Genomic DNA, 17,353 nt, shown 5'->3' on the forward strand with positions numbered 1-17,353 from the left:
TTTGGTGAATATTAAATGTGAGTCATGCATGCGTATGGAAATTTATACTAATTACTTTGTTGTTTAACCATCTGTTTGAGATAATAGAAAACAGGCATGTTGCACCTAAAACCTAAAGTTTTTTTCTGCTCTCATTTTTTGATATGTACTATTATCGTTTTGAACCTTGGCAAAAATACAACTGGGAAAGGAGTAGACCTAGATAATGGTAACGGTTAAAATAATAGTTCTTACATATGGCTTGGCTATGTATCAAAGCAATACAAATGAATGAAATATCAAAGCAATGAAAATATAAATTAAATTTTATGGCATTGCCTTCAATACAATACTAGGAATGAATATTTTTTGTTATATCTTTATTTTATCTTTGTTGAGAAACAAACATAAGAACCTCTTACTTAACTTATTTCCAGATGTTCGTTTTTAATTATTCCAAATATGATCATGGAACAATAAGGTATTAAAATATAAATGGTTAATGACGTATGATTCACATACACAAAGGCTGATATACGTGTTTTTCATGGTCCTCATCATCATATCGGCACAATCTAAGGTTATTAATGAAATGTTTTTAACTTTGAATTGGAGGACAAACAGGTTTCTGTCGAGCCTCATATAGATAAGTAAATTCTTACATCCATCTCCGGGTGGACTCAAGTTATAGAACCAAAGCCACCACTAGCAAGCTAAAATTATTCAATGATCTACCTTAAGTTTTATAGATGATGCTGTAATATGACCGGAAAGAATGTAAAACATACGTCACAAATTGCAGACCTCACGTCACGCCGTATGACCTAGAAAACTGCAACTTAGCAATATCTGACCATATCTGACTCATATACAAAAGAAATCTTTAACTCCGGTCAGTATATCAGAAAGTCTATAATGAAAACTATACTCTATTGAAACGAGTTACAATCCATGTTGCTACTGATTTCTCGTTTCATTGACAGAAACTTGAGAAATGAATGAATCATTGAAGAGGTCGCATGCGTAAATCGAATTTCATAAAATCATTGTTTTAAACACAGGTCTCATGTAACATACGCGTTCAAAGCAGAATCAAATGATAATAATACTGTACTGTCATATCGACACCAATTTTCAAGACTGCCTTTGTGAAATTTGAAACATGAGTTAGTAGTTTTGTCATAATGTACTAATTGCGTACCCTTGTTAGATTTATTTGGCTTGCAAGGTTGACACAGTTCTTTGTATGCAGATTATATTTCGAAGGTAGCTGAGATCGTGAGAGGGAAAAGCTTAGACAAGTTGTCATTGTTGAAAAGAACCTTTTGCATTATGCAAAAAGCGCATGGAAAATATTTTCTCCAAAAATATCATGATTTATTCGTATTTTAGTTTATAATATATTCGATGTTACGTAACATAATCACATCACGGTTATGAAAAGTCTTAGGTTCTGTGAAATTGTTTTTCCCAGCATAAAAATCTGGTTAACAATATTCAATTACATTTTCACATATCATTACACTATTTAAAACGTTATAAACTCACTATGTTGATATATTTTTAATAGAAACTTACATTAATGAATGTGTGAAAATTTCAATTCAAATGTCATGAGTTCCATTCGACCATGGAGACTGTTGAGAAAAGAAATAAAAAAAAACAAGTCTCAACAAAAACAGGCAGTGTTATTATAAAACATCTGCGTTTGTGAACGTAAACAGTGCCCTTTGAGATAACAGGACTGCATTTGCAGGAGGCTTGTTTAATTTCGGGTCATTACACTTTTACATGGTTCAACAATTGCTGTACCTATCTGTAGGAACTATTTTTCTTACTAATTTATGTGGTTACCTGTTATTATGATAATAACCAATAACCACGTCTTTAACTACATTATTTCCTTCTTATGTACAGTCAAGAAGATGCTATAAGACCACTTTAACTTTGACTGGTTTTCTCCTCCCATTTAAGGAAAGGAGCCCTGGGTGCGCTTTTGACCATGAATCGTGATTTTGGATTAAGTCAGGTTTTTACACGAAGCGACTCCCGTCTCACGTTTTTCAGAAAAGTCTAACACAATGGCTATACTAATCTAACTTTGAATTATGAAGTATCAAAAACAGATAACAAAATTTCTATTACAAAAAGCTTAAAGCCCTCAGTCTATAATCATAAGACCTGGTTTCTTTGCCGCATTCACAATACCTTAAGTATGAAGAAATTACGACACAAATATGAGAACTATGCGTCTCCCACACATCACAGTGAATTGTCTAAATTACATCAAAACATATAATGTAACGTATTTATGTGGGTTGTATTGGGCTCATTAAATGAAAAATAAATAATTAATATTAAAAAAGCGTAGTAAAAAAAGTATCTTATTATAGAATCTTTAGAACCCGAAGGCGAACTGCATACTTGTCAATCAAGTAGTAAAATATTGTAGAACATTGAGATACAAGTACTTCCCACTCATGTAGAAACTAATAGATGGCATATTTTTGGGGTGTACCTAGGTCTCGCAAAACGATCACTGTCATGATTTAAATTTACCATTTTTTTTTCTGGTTTAATTATAAAATTCACGGCGTGTTATAATCTATGTCGGTTCAGAAATTTGCGCTTGATTACACAATTTGACGTCGTGAAATCGCGCAATTGTCAATTTTAAATTACATTGATTAGACACACCGAAATTAATGAATTTCGAATATCATTGGAGCCCACATAGGGAGCTCTTCATTTTCTTCGTTTTTATATCAGAAAAAAAAACACCCGTGATTATTCGACGCTTTGCCGTCATGAATTTTTTTAACCGAATTTCCAATACCTTATCTTTCTTTATCTTCCGCTTTCCCTGCATTTTCCACCGCCATCCAAGGTGTATGATCACCATCATATGCGAATGTACTGTTACCCATTTCATAATCCAGGTCGTTGGCACCACACGACAATTAACTCGAGTCAGCCGAGTCAGGAACAATGCTTCGATGATTATAAACAATGGCATCGATTGCTTCCCAATCGAACAAAACATCATTACACACATATCTGTTACGTGTGGTCTCCTTTTTGCCAAACCTTCTCGATACTGCAGCCTTCCTTGTGTGACTTCCTTTAATTTTTCTAGAAAATATTATTGTGGAAAGTGGAAAGAAGTACGAGTAGTATCAGCCTACTACTCCTCAGGTAAAAAGGCGTGATTTTATGTATGTATGATATGGGCTATCACTTGGATATATATACTATTAAAAGAAATTGAAAGATGTCTTCTTAAACCACGAATATACGTAAATATAATCACGGCTGTATCCTTTGTGGGGTAGATGAAGCCATCAGTCTTGAAAAAACTGTAAGGCCACAAGGAGATTCAAATAGTGACAGGTTGCTAAGCCAACGTCTATAAGAAGAATCCCCAGGTCGTAAGCCTTTCCCTTAGTCGCCTTTAACGACATCCGTGGGAAAGATATGTGGTCATGTGGTCCTATTCTAAAGTGCCAAGAACGACACGGCAAAATCACGAACATTTCATAAAAATGTGTTTTCATTCTTATTTTTAGTTATTTTATTAAAGAAATTGTTTCCGTTGTTTCAGAATCTTCATTGATGAGCAGTATATCAAAGCAGGTAAACATTTCTCTTTTGATTTTACTCAATAATTGTTTTACATAAAAGGGAAGCCGTAATTAAATTTACTCATGTATGATGTTCATGTTTCATAAAGGAAAAGTTGTCGTGAAAACTTGACCTCTGACTTTTTATGAGGTTCATACACCTGGCGTTGGTATTGTATAATATATTAATATATACTTACGTTTTAAAACTTGAGGTGCAAGTATCTCAATTCTATCATTAAGCCAAACAGCTGAACCTGGCCTATCAGTCTTTTCAAGATTGTTGGCTCTGTCTACCCCGCAAGGGATATAGACGTGATTATATGTACGTATGTATGTATGTTGAAAGATGGCAGTACTTGTATAGCAAAAGCAGCAACTGTCAGTCCTCATGACGTCACTTCATACCACCAACTCGAGTCAAACAAGGAATAAAATCATAATTAGAAACAGCCAAGGTTCAAGTTTTGTCGTTTTTTGTTAGCAAACAAACGGTCATTTGCCAAAAACGGCGATGTTCATTTGATAAACTGGACAAACCGGTCCTGCTAATACAGAAATGTATTAAGAATAATTATTAAAATAAAATTGACCCAAAGTTAATTTCAAAATATTGTTTTATCTTTTTTAACTATTTTCGATTAAAAATTTTCCATAACTCAAATTCCATATTATAAACGCGAAAGTAAGTTTATTTGTTCATATATGACATCATATATGATGATGAAAAGACTAATAGGCCACGCTCAATTTTGGCTAAATGATAGAATTGACATTCAAATAGTGACAAGTTGCTAGCTCATCGCTTATAAGAAGAATCCAATGTTTATAAGCCTGTCGCTTAGTCTTATTATCTTTTACGACATCCATGGGAAAGAAATGGGATTGGTACTATTCTTTTTTCTATTGGTGCCGGGTACCACACGGCAGTTTACTTTACTTATTAACTTTAGACTTTCACATGTTTATTCCATCTTAAATTAAATCATTTTTAAACCCACTAATTACTTCTTGTTGTACCTGTCATAACACTCATGCAATCTGACACAAGAGACCTAAAAGGGCATAATGTTATATCACCCAAACGAGTGAATTTCTTGTTCACTCACTCTCTCCGCGCTATTAATTTTTATAATGTCACTGGTAACTACTTTAATCTCACCGGCGGACATCGAGCATATCTACCAATTGTGAATATTAGCAGAGATAAAATCATCCTGGTCAACTCAAGAGTACCCGAAACCGAGGAGCTTGCATGAAGTGAGTTATGTATGAATGTGGATGAAGCGAAAGACGCGGAAAAAAGGACCAAGTGGAGAGAGAAAAGTTAGAACATCGGTAAGATGGTTAAAATGCGTGCTGCGCATAAAGACACAGGTTCGAATCCATGTGCCGATGACTATTTTCGAAGTTATGTATATTAGTTTGTATACTAACCGACGCTTTTACGGTGAGGGATAACATCGTGAGCAAACCTGCAGAGACTGAATGTGTAACCATGATCGATCCAATTGCCTTGAAAAACTCCCAAGATGTATGTATAGGGGAAGAGAGATGCGGGGAATACAGCTTTCGCATTAAACTTATTAGTCGCCCCATTGACGGCCTCTGTGGCGCAGCGGTAATACGCTTGTCTGTGACACCGGAGGTCCCGGGTTAGAATCCCGACCAGAGCGTGATGAGAAACGAAATTTTTCTGATTGGCCTGGATCTTAGATGTTTATATATATAAGTATTTATTACAAATTATAGTATCGTTGTTAGTATCTCGTAACACAAGTTTCGAACTTACTTCGAGGCTAACTCAATCTGTGAAATTTTTCCGTATTTATTTATTATTGACAATGACGCAAAAGAGCAAAAGGCCGGCCGTTTATTTTTTTTTAATGTATTATTGGCATGTGAAGAAGTTAGCGCTAAATCAGTTACATAATTAAAATAGACAAGTTACTCCTTTTCAAGTTATGCAGTCTAGCGTATTAATGTTAGTTAAATAAATATAATTGGATAACTTTTATTAATAGCAACTTTTGAAAGTAATTTTAACAAACTATTGAAGGCATTCGAAAGAGGAATTACACCTATTTACATAATCATTTGCACCTCTTGTTATGTAGAAATATCAAGTGATTGACTACAATATGTTAAACGTGCAGCTTAACTTAAAGAAAATGTTATTAAAAGCAAATTTGTCACTATTTGACACTAAAATGTGCGCATACCTAATAGCAACTTTGTATAGAAAAGATATAAATAGTCACAACCATAAGACACATGCACGTAAAATAGTCATTTGTTTAATTGTTTGACGTCATTAAGTGCAGCTTGCCTGCCAGTTGTATAATTTGCCGCATTTTTTTTAATTGTACTGTATAACTGCTTAAGATGATGGCAGTGATGTTTTTTTATTATTCATATATTAATTATAATTAAGTCATAATTATTTGTCCTCTTGCTATTACCGACAGGAATCTTTAAACTGTTTGGGAATCTTTCATACCCAATAATATATGGAGTTCAGTCAGATCCCCAGTGCAACATTTCTAGACTACTACTCTATTTTAAAATCAAAATCAAAAATTCTTTATTGTCTATTACATTGTACATATCTAATTAATTTAAGGCTTAGTACTGGCTATGAGCTAAGCTCAAGGCTCAGCTATTTTAGACATCCAATCCTTAATTACCTACTCAAAAACATTTACTTCATTCAAAAGTCTCTTCCCGATTTTGGTATATCTTATTATACTGAATTAATTATTCTTCTGTACAATTACCTCGCGTACCTTTGTGATAAGGTTATTGATCTGTTTCTCAAGTGAAATTGATACGACCGGTGTTTTCTCCACTGATAAAGCTGGCCCATTAATCTTGTCATAACCAACTTTCAGTTCATACCTTAGCAAACCACACGGTTTTACTCCTAAACTATGATTAGCAGCAGCAAGGTGACCGGGACTCATAATTGTTATGTTCTTGAGATAATGTTACACATTTATAGTTCTATTTTCTACTTATGAACTACTTTCGATATTTTCTCCTTATTATAGAAAAATGGTAGCAGTGTCATTATTGGCCAATTTTGAGTTTGAAGTTTGCACACTGACCATTACCACGGAAAAGTAAAAAAAAAGAGATAAATGACTCTAAACCAAATCCAACCACAGCAATAAAATAAGATTTATAGATTCGATTTTTGAAAAAATTTAATGAAGACTCATTAACATCGTCTCATCACTTAAAACAGCAGCTTCGTAGCATGGCACTATCGCTGTTTCGTTTTTTATTATGGCGTAAAACGGGACAGCTAAGGGATAGATTTTCGCGCGATAAAAACGGCGTCGGGCGTACCATACTACGGAGGAAGCAGTTGTTTCACGAATTCTCGATGTTTATTGACAATCTTCAAATTGATTGCATAACAATACAACTAGAAATTAATTAGAGAAAAGAACATCAGCTCAAATAATCAGTCAAAATAAACTTAATAATTTTATTATAGACATCACAGCCTTAGCTTCAAATAAAGAAACGCCTGTAGGCGGTGTAGTTGAATGACCACTGGTTTTGAAAGGGAAGATAAACGTAACAGGCCAATCGTGTTTGCAAACAGTTCGTTAGGTTTGCTAACTATCCAGCCCTAGGCCATCGACCCTCCACTTTCCCTTGTGGTCTGGCTTCTGTCCCTTTTAGCCTGCTTGCCAAACTTGGAGACAGTACTAGATCGATAGAAATCTAAATTCAGATAGGTACATCTTAATATTATCTTATGCTTTTATGTATTAGTGGAGATTCCTGGCACAGGCTTGTACGATTCAATGGAGATATGTCCTTGTTGTGTTTTGATTAATATTATTTTATATTTGAATAAATGTTTTGGTCTATTAAGAAAGCTTTATAAAGGAAACTGATATCAGCGATCTGATATAAGCAGTGGCTTGAAGCAGATCTTGCAGTTTCCATTATCAAAATAATTTAAATATATCAAGCATAATTTCAAGTGGCATAAGTTTTAACGCACATATGCCGTATCAAAGTACATACTATTACTGATCATCTTCCATCATAAACTTCGTTTTCTGTTTCGTCGTAAAACAAAAAAAGGCTAAAAGTAAATTCCAAATATCAAGTTACCAATTCTAGCAACCACGTCACATAGCTTTGCATGTGGTTCCAGTCTGTTCATACTTCATGCAGACAGGATTTCCTGAATTTCACACCATATTTATAACAATCACTTGTTATTTATTTGATCGGATTAAAAGTTGGTTGGTATTTGAGACTGGCAGATAATTAAACTTAAAACTTAATTCTGCGAAACCGAGTTGACCCAGGATTTAGCACATACAAAGATGAGAAGCCAAAAAGAAATTTCAGAGCTACAAAACTCTTTTCCAATTTTCACTTCTAACAATATAAGTAGGATTGCATTGTTTACAATTAAAATGTCGAACGGATATGCATAATTCACGGTACAATTACGATTTGCACATTCTCATAAAACACCAGCGAAACTGAAAAGTAACTAATGATTGCAATAAGTACTGTATTGACATGCCATTGTGTTGCGTTGCCTCATCGTAATTGTAGTGTTCTTGCAGAACTTTGCGGATCAAATCTACGCACTCTTTAATTACAAACAGCATTTTGCAATGGCGTTCCTTTATACTCGTATTGCTTCTTATGTGAATCTAGACAATAATAGGTTCTTAAATCTGTTAATGATTTATAAAATGAAATTGAGTGAAATTGAGTGACCGGATAAGGAACAGCGTGATAAGGGAATGTTGTGATGTGAAAGAAGATGTAGTTACAGGAATAGAAAAGGGTATGTTGAGATGGTTCGGTCATGTGGAGAGGATGAATGAAAACAGGTTGACTAAGCAGATATACAAGGAGAGTGTGGAGGGAAAGGTCGGGGTGGGAAGACCTAGACGAACATATCTTGATCAAATTAAGGACGTCCTGGTGAAGGGTCAGGTCAAAAGTGCCCGAAACCGCCGAGCTTGCATGAAGAGAGTTATGAATGTGGATGAAGCAAAGGAAGTATGCAGGGATCGTGGCAAGTGGAAAGAGGTAGTCTCTGCCTACCCCTCCGGGAAAGAGGCGTGAGTTTATATATGTATGTATGTATGATTTATAAAATATCACGTATTTATCCCTTAAGGTGGAGACAGAGCCAGCAGTCTCGAAAAGATAGCTTAAGATAGGGATCACTATCACTAGGGATTCCCTATACCGAATAAGAGAATACAAGGCTGATCGAATTAAATGTTAAGCAAATAGGATGCATCACCATAATCTTATATCGTAAAAAAATACTGTTAGCTTAGTTTGCTGTAGCTTACGTGTATGTTATAATGTTGCGGAAATTAATTTCCCGATAGCTGTAAAGTTTTTGTTCATTATATCCATCAACAACCAACTGTTAAAGTCAGAAATATATCTTGTTCTAATAATGTTATAACCTAAGGTTATAATTTTTAAGGCTAATATCTTAGGATGACTTGACTATTCAGTAAAAAAACTACAGTACCAGTTTCGTAGGAAACATCCCGAAACCAACGCTCATAGTTTTTATACTCAGTGTCATTTTCATCTGAATTTGTTTGTCTTTCTCATTGAAGCTTGCAAAGGGATCAATGTCTTCTCACACGACAATAGTAATCGAGAGTGGTGAAGTGAGTACTTAATCGTATAAGGAAGGAAACCTTATAACTTGTGAATCCGGTCCGTTTCCTAGGCTTCTTTCAACTATAGAACTGAGTTCATGTAATTTTACACCAATCGTTCGATTACACAGGTCTCAGAGGTCGAGTTTCATAGGGTTCATTGTGTAGAAAGTCGTCAAGTCCGGATTGAGAGAACATGAACTTCCTTGCAAAGGTTTTCTCAAGATTAACCTCATTCATCTGTCCCAGTAAATATAATGTCCCAATAGGTTTTTAACTGGTATACATTTTCCTGTATTTTTAGTATGCATATCAGGTTCGAAGGTCGATACGTCATTTGGCTCTTCCTGTTATTGATTACCTTCTATATAATATCCATGTTAGAAATTGTTAAGGTTTCATAAGGGTAAACCTCTAAATTATGTCGTGTTATACTGAGTTAATTACCTCCGCTCGTTCTACATACAATTTTTTTAACATCTTCGGTTTGTAGATGAACTTAGTTATTTTATTACTTATTGAACTATATCATATAAAAGCGTCCAGGTCAAGATTCTGCCTGAGCTTGAATTTTACATGTAAAATAATGAACATAAAGTAAATCATAATCAATCATCATTACCTCTGTTTAGTTTTTGTCTTTGTCCCTGTTACTTTTCGTGATTCTCTGCTAGTCTCTAGCTAATAAATTATTTTCCGTTTAACCAAAGTTATCTGATCGTAATTATTTATCCATCTATCTTATCACATCCTTTAAACTTGATGTCATACATCGGAGTCGCCTTTCGTCATGTGAAGTGAAACTCATTACAGTAGGCGGCTCCAGAGGTCAACAGTTACAATGTTAAAGCCAACGTAACATTGAATTATCCCCACAAAGATGACCAACATGACCTAGCAAGATTCATTATACACGTTCATATCATAGAAACAGATAACTTGGCTAATGGCCAGCATGATGTGTAGAATGTAAACAAAACAAAAATGTTGGGATCTTATTTCGTTTAGGTTCAAAACTTAACTTTCGTGTCTTAATTTGTTCTACTGAAATATTATTTTATAAAAAGATATTTCATAATGCAAAGCCCAGCAAGGTCTTAACAGTAGTTTGGTTACTGATTACTAAAAAAAAAATGTTCGATATTTTCTATACACGACATTGAATTGAATACAGGTGAATAGAATTTCAAAACTCTTAGAGAGGCACTTAACGTTGCTCAATTGCTTCATACATCTAACATACGTTGCATGCATGCGGCATGGTTTCATGTAATACCTGTACAGTTACATTGGTTACCTTCATATTTGTGTATATATATCAATTTATTTCTAATCACTCTCATCAATATGAGGCTTTTATAATTTAGTCGAATTTGGCAGTAAATATTGAAATGATCAAAAAAATATATTGATTTTTGTTTTTTGTATTGAGTGATGACAAAATAAAACTTGTAATAATTTTTTAATAATGTTCTTATCATTACAAAATTGTTAGAACCGGATCATCATACTTAATAAATACATTCATTCAACCATTAATATAATCGTGCAGACGGAAGATCACGCGAGAAACAAGAAAACTCTAGAAAATTAAACATACGGTAGCGTGAAGACGAAATTCATACGTCAGCCAAAGCCTGTAATAAGTAAGTATAGTTAATATTATGTGAAGCAAGTATACACGACCTACATTCCTATATAATTGGATGTATTGAAGTTGCGCCCGACGCGAGCCGGCACCGACTTCTGTACGATTTTATATTTTTTTTTGTGAAGGGCAAAACGTGTTCGATGCTATACTGGTATTTGTGAGGCACATGTTGATGCTTGATAATCTAATTTTAGAATGACAGCTCAGTAATTATGAATATTTTTCCCAGTACAAAATATATCAATACCTAGTTATAACAATTAATTGTGGATCTTTGAATTTTGTAAGAATTCAAATCCTTTTGTGTTCAAGGTAATTAGTTTATCGATGATCAAAAAGACATTCGTAACAATGACAGTGACCACGACGATTCATCAATCAATTTTACCTTTAGGTACTAATAGTCAGAGTTCTATAGCAAGCACTTCCCTTTTCAAGATAAGGACAATAAATGAACCTTATCGCTCTTAAGTCTCAAAGCTAATGACGGTCAATCAATGCAATATAAATGAGATTCCAATAGAACCATCGGTTGGTTCTGAAGAATTCACCAAGCACAGTCCGCTTCACCCAGTTTCCACTAGGTCACTGGCAGAGCTAGTGCGGCAGTCGTCCCGAGTGCACGTGTGTTCTCCATAAGTGGCTCCTACAACAGCTACTTCGTTATCCACATCGACCACCCGCTAAGTGACGTTTAAAAATTTGCTATTAATAACGTTATTTGTAATTGTGTGACGTCAGTGTGCAGTGCAGTTCAGTTTTATGTGCCTTTCGGATCTTCATGGACCAACGCATTGGAATTCATATTGTTTTCTATCATCGAGTTAGCGTCAGCTTGTGTTGGGATATCGGTAAGTTGGTGAATAACTGCTTGTGAAAGTTATTATCATTGGACATTTTGTCAACTTTTGTCATATTCGACAGTTATTGATTAACAATTTATTATTGTGCGACATGTTATTGTCCTTAGTTCATGTTATTATTTCTTTTCTAGCTGCGCTCCGTGGCTTCACGCCCGCGGGAATATCGAGATTAAAAGTAACTACCCGTGTACTAAATTTTATCAAAACCGTCCACTACATTTTTCGTTAAAAAGTAAAATATACATCTATCCATACTCACAAACTTTCGCATTTATAAGTAAAATCTAGTCTTTAAAATCTTTTTGCAATTGCATCTGTGACATAATTATATCATTAGATCGAAATCACAGATAATATACACTCGTTTGTGTATCGATCGATTTACGATCGGCAATACAGATAGCAATCAAAATCCTACCAGCGCACCTTAGGCGAAACTATTACCTAATCGAAAGTGTTTGGATTTATGTCGTGCATTGTAGGTATTATTTGTGTGTTTCTTGTTCTGTGCATTTCTGTTTAGCGGTGAAAGTGGCCGTTAAATGTAAGTACAATTGCAATTTAAATTGTCATTTGCTGTGGGGTCAAGCCAATTTGCGTTATTACCAACGTAACGGTTAAATAAAATGAGTTTGTTGGTTCTGTCTACTGGTGTAGTGCAACTTCCGCCAAATCGGCTACATAATAATGGAAGTCCGTGTAACCAATCGATAGTTATTTTGGGAGAGCCCTTTCAATCGTAAACTTTTATGGATTGAATTGCGTTGTTTGATTATTTCCATTTAATACTTTGTAGTTATTGTCATGACGAAACCGGCTTATTCACATTAACTGTTTGTTAGACTTTTATAGTTATTTTTATTTTCCATTTAATTTCCCTTATTGTACAAAGATTTTTATAATCAAAGCAATAAAATGTGAAAGTCAATCAAGGAAAAAGCTTATTAACTTAGGATCTGTCATTAATTGAATCTTAACTCCATCATCAAGCCACACACCTGATATGTAATGGATGATACCTATATAATAAAAAAATGGCGTTTTATAAAATTACATGATACACTCAATTATGCTATTAGGGTCAAACAAATCCAGTCACGCGCCAAAAAGCCAGCAGGCTAGCAAGTTGTTAGTGTCGATGCGTGAGGTAACGCGTGTAATAACCACAATATTTAATTGCAGGTCTACTCTGCTTGCATTTTGATTAATTACATAAAATTATGCTTTTCTCCCGGAGGGGTAGGTAGAGATTTCAAATTGCCACGACCCTTTCATACTTCTTTCGCTTCATCCACATTCATAAAACTGTCTTCGTAAAAGCTTTGTTTAGTTAAATATTACCTGCATGTTAACTTTTTTTTTTGAGAAAATTTGAAAGCATTTGTTCCCATTGCACATCAAATATTAACTTTTGACCTCGCAGATGCTTACTATATCAGTCATATCACATAGCAGGATATCCTCGCGTTATCACTCAATGCATTTTGCGAGCTGATATTTTTAAAGTGATTGGGACTAAACTCGTCAAGCGGTCATTGTTTGTTACTGTTATAATCTACATATTTCAATAGAGAAATTAAAGTACTGTTCAAAGTTTTGTTTAGTCGGACAATTTGTTTGGGCCTTTGCCTTGGATATTTTGGTTAAAACTTCAATAGAACAGCTGAAGTGATTTACCCTCAAAATCATACACCTGACACCGAAAATTTCGATTGCACGGATGTAGGCACCGACATCATTGTCTTACTCAACAATGCTCATTGTCAAGAGACCTATTCATTGCATTTCAATTACTTATCTTACCATTGGGCCCTAACTATCTCTTTCTTACTTACTTAATTTTTTTAAGCCGTGTGGTTCCCGGCACCAATACAAAAAAGAATAGGACCACTCCATCTCTTTCCCATGGATGTTGTAAAAGGCGACTAAGGGATAGGCTTACAAACTTGGGATTCTTTTTTGGGCGATGGGCTAGCGTCCTGTCACTATTTGAATCTCAATTCTATCATTAAGCCAAATAGCTGAACGTGGCCATTCAGTCTTTTCAAGGCCGTTGGCTCTGTCTACCCCGTAAGGGATATAGACGTGACCTTATGTATGTATGTATGTATGTTAATTTTTTTTATAGAAAAATATCATTGCCAGTGTTTTTATTTCAAATTCCTACGATTATCCTAATATTAAAATTATGAACAATCTGTTTATTTTTCTGAAGTTGATATATTTTCTTCATTGTATATCTCCATTCCTAGAATAACATTACTTTATCTGTCCTTCTTTGTTTATATTGCCGTTTGTAATATATATATATATATTGTAACATAGATTGTGCTAATGAACATTGTTTTATCTTATCAACCTATTTACCGAGTTCGTCACTTCCGTTTTAGGGATTTCAGATGAGACACTATATCACTATCAGATATCATAAATCCTTTCAGATCCTAGGATGGTAATTAAAAAACAAAACTCAATTGGAACATAAGTGGTAGTCTGTAACGACAACACAATTTATCTTCAAACCTTAATCGGGAATGATAATTCTAATAATTACCAAGTTAATACAAAATTAATAATATCATCAGTATGATTTCAACAAAAGTGGATTATTTGGGGAGCAATGAAAATGAAAATGCCGTGTGGTTCCCGGCACCATTACAAAAAAGAATAGGACCACTCCATCTCTTTCCCATGGATGTCGTAAAAGACGACGACGACGATAGGCTTATAAACTTGGGATTCCTCTTTTAGGCGATGGGCTAGCAACCTGTCACTATTTGAATCTCAATTCTATCATTAAGCCAAATAGCTGAACGTGGCCGATCAGTCTTTTCAAGACTGTTGGCTCCGTCTACCCCACAAGGGTTATAGACGTGACCATGTGTATGTATAATTCAAATAATTACCAAGTTGATACAAAATTAATAATATCATCAGTATGATTTCAACAAAAGTGGATTATTTGGGCAGCAATGAAAAGGTTAGAGGGTTGTCCAAACATCCTCCCATTGTCTAGCCTTCGATACCATGCGGATGACGACATTGTGAGGTAACCCTCCATAATAGGCGCACCCGCTTCTATGGTCACTGCACCTTTTGGGAGAAAAATAATGACAGTCGCTATAGTAGTTTGAGTGCTAACCGATGATTTTACGGTGGAGGAAAACATGGTGAGTAAACCTGCACATTTAGATTTCTGGATGTGCAGCCATGATTCAATATGGGTTAGGTTTCCCAGTAAAGGAGGTCATACTGTTATTGTGCCTATAGTTATTCCAAGATATATGTATATCCGTGTGGCCCGTGTGGTTCCCGGCACCAATACAAAAAAGAATAGGACCACTCCATCTCTTTCCCATGGATGTCGTAAAAGGCGACTAAGGGATAGGCTTACAAACTTGGAATTCTTTTTTAGGCGATGGGCTAGCAACCTGTCACTATTTGAATCTCAATTCTATTATTAATCCAAAGAGAACACGGACATTCAAGTCTTTTCAAGACTGTTGGCTCTGTCTACCCCGCAAGGGATATAGACGTGACCATATGTATATCAGAATACAAATATTTCAGAATTCCGATCTACACAAACTTATCCGATTAATAATTCATTCATTTGGTGTAACATGCAACTTTCTTGACATTTTGTGGTTTCTAATCTGCGTTTGTAATGATACATTATGTATTGAAATCTGTCTCTCGTATTGTCTAATCGTCATTAGTAAGTTTAAATTACATTTTTTTATTACGTTACACCAAATATATCTGTCCGCTTTCTGCTCCAACGTAGGCGTAAACTAATAGGCGTGTGGTTGTTTGGCAATCTGTATTATGAATGTTTGCATTAGCGGCCCTTTGCACAATATCTGTGCGGTCCGCGGCCATTGTTTCTCTGTTATCATGTTACATTGTGGCTTGACAAATGACAATTTTAATGTACATTATTGCATTTGTTTCGCTTACTGTTTGCGGTAAAGTCACTATTTCCTCTCATCCTATTGTTGAAAGATATCGCTTTAGTGATAAGGCCGTCCATCTTTGTTTTGTTTCAGTTCTTCTCGATGATTGTAATGTTGTGGCTGTTTCTTTAAATTTTAACGTCTTGTTATGAATCATTGTTTTAAATAACTCTTGTTTATCAGTAAAGTAAAACATAAACAATTTTATAAATAATTCTCTATTTAATCTGTGAAAATCTTATATGGATGATGTTTTAACTAGTTGCATCGCTCGATCGAAAATAAATCTTTTTAATGTTAATGCATTGCATAGAGGTGTTAATAATAAATTAATATACAACATATACGGAAGTTCGGAAGGTTCGAAGCATGCATTTAATTGGCATCAATACCATCAATACTGTCACTTTCGTCCCACGAGTGAAAGTCGATAAAAATGAAACATGTGCATAATTCAACGGCTCCCTTGTCTAAGTTACGTCGGTAGCCCTTTGGCACTATGAGTTTACGTTAAGTTTGTTTACTGTTTAATCTTTGATAAATTCAGTTTACCTGTTCTGACTTTCAAGTTATGTTAACATATTATTTTGGGTTTGAAACAAGTAGAAGGAGTTTTAAACAAGAGAAGAAGATCTGTGAATTGTAAAATACTTGCGAGCTGTTTCCAAAACTAATCAGTTATTAAGTTATATTTCAATAAAAGTAGAAATATCGAAATGACAAATAAAGATAGTGTATATACGAGACACCAATATTAAAACAAAATTACTTTCCGACCGGAATAGAGCGTGAGGAGTGAAGACATGATGATAACGATACAAAAAAATACCTTTACATTGCAAAAAAAAATAAGTGAATAAAACGATTTTTTTTCCAAAAGGCCAACGAATTTTACAAAAGAAATCTATCTCACATCTGCCCAATGAATGTCGCTTTGAAAAAACCCAACCTTAAGAAAGTATGCTCAATTACATTTGTAATCCCTACTATTGTCATAATAATACATTGCTTATATTACACACACAACGTTTAAATTGTAAATCTCACATAACGTACTTAAATCCTAAAAAAAAATACACTCTTAGACAGCTGTATAGATATTAAAAAAGTTAGTGAGAGGTTTATATGTACTGTTTTAGTGCTTCTAGCGTAAGTCGTATTATGTTAGGTAACACATTTATTACAGAGTCTTTGTGTCATATAAAAACTGGCAATATTGTCGCTAGTCTACGTGATCCGTCATAATGAGTGGAAAGTCCATCAAGTGTAATTGTTATATGACCAACTAAAAAACAGAGATTGTTGATAACTTTGTCTTTTTCACTATCAAGCATTGATTATTTCCTAGATCATTTGCTGTCAAATGTTATATAATAATGCTTCAGATTATATTCAACTGTTGTTGTAGTTCACTTGGACTTTTCAGTTCAGTATTTTATCGCGTTACCTACATAAAAATACGTGATTGATAGAATCAACAGTCTCAAAATAGGACCCTGAAGGATGGGATCCGTCCTATTCAGGTGGTGAAAGCCATCCAGCGTATCCATTCCATCATCAGATGGAATTAAAATTTGAATACTGGCAGGCATAGAAATATTGACGCTATACG

At 34.6% G+C, this 17,353-nt stretch overlaps 1 protein-coding gene across 8 annotated transcripts in view; it reads left to right on the forward strand.

Moving 5' to 3' along the window:
* LOC106140556 (rho guanine nucleotide exchange factor 15) overlaps positions 1–17,353 on the forward strand; it is a 100,568-nt gene that overhangs the window by 29,795 nt on the left and 53,420 nt on the right. For 7 of the 8 annotated variants that reach the window (XM_060944429.1, XM_060944430.1, XM_060944428.1 and 4 more), the window contains exon 2: positions 3,581–3,612. The gene's annotated coding sequence lies outside the window, so the exon portion shown is untranslated. Of the gene's footprint in view, positions 1–3,580; positions 3,613–11,536; positions 11,774–17,353 lie in introns of those variants that run through there. The other variant, XM_060944431.1, reaches the window with a different exon arrangement.

The sequence above is a fragment of the Amyelois transitella genome, chromosome 5, assembly GCF_032362555.1.
Source record: "Amyelois transitella isolate CPQ chromosome 5, ilAmyTran1.1, whole genome shotgun sequence".
NCBI classification, from domain to species: domain Eukaryota; kingdom Metazoa; phylum Arthropoda; class Insecta; order Lepidoptera; family Pyralidae; genus Amyelois; species Amyelois transitella.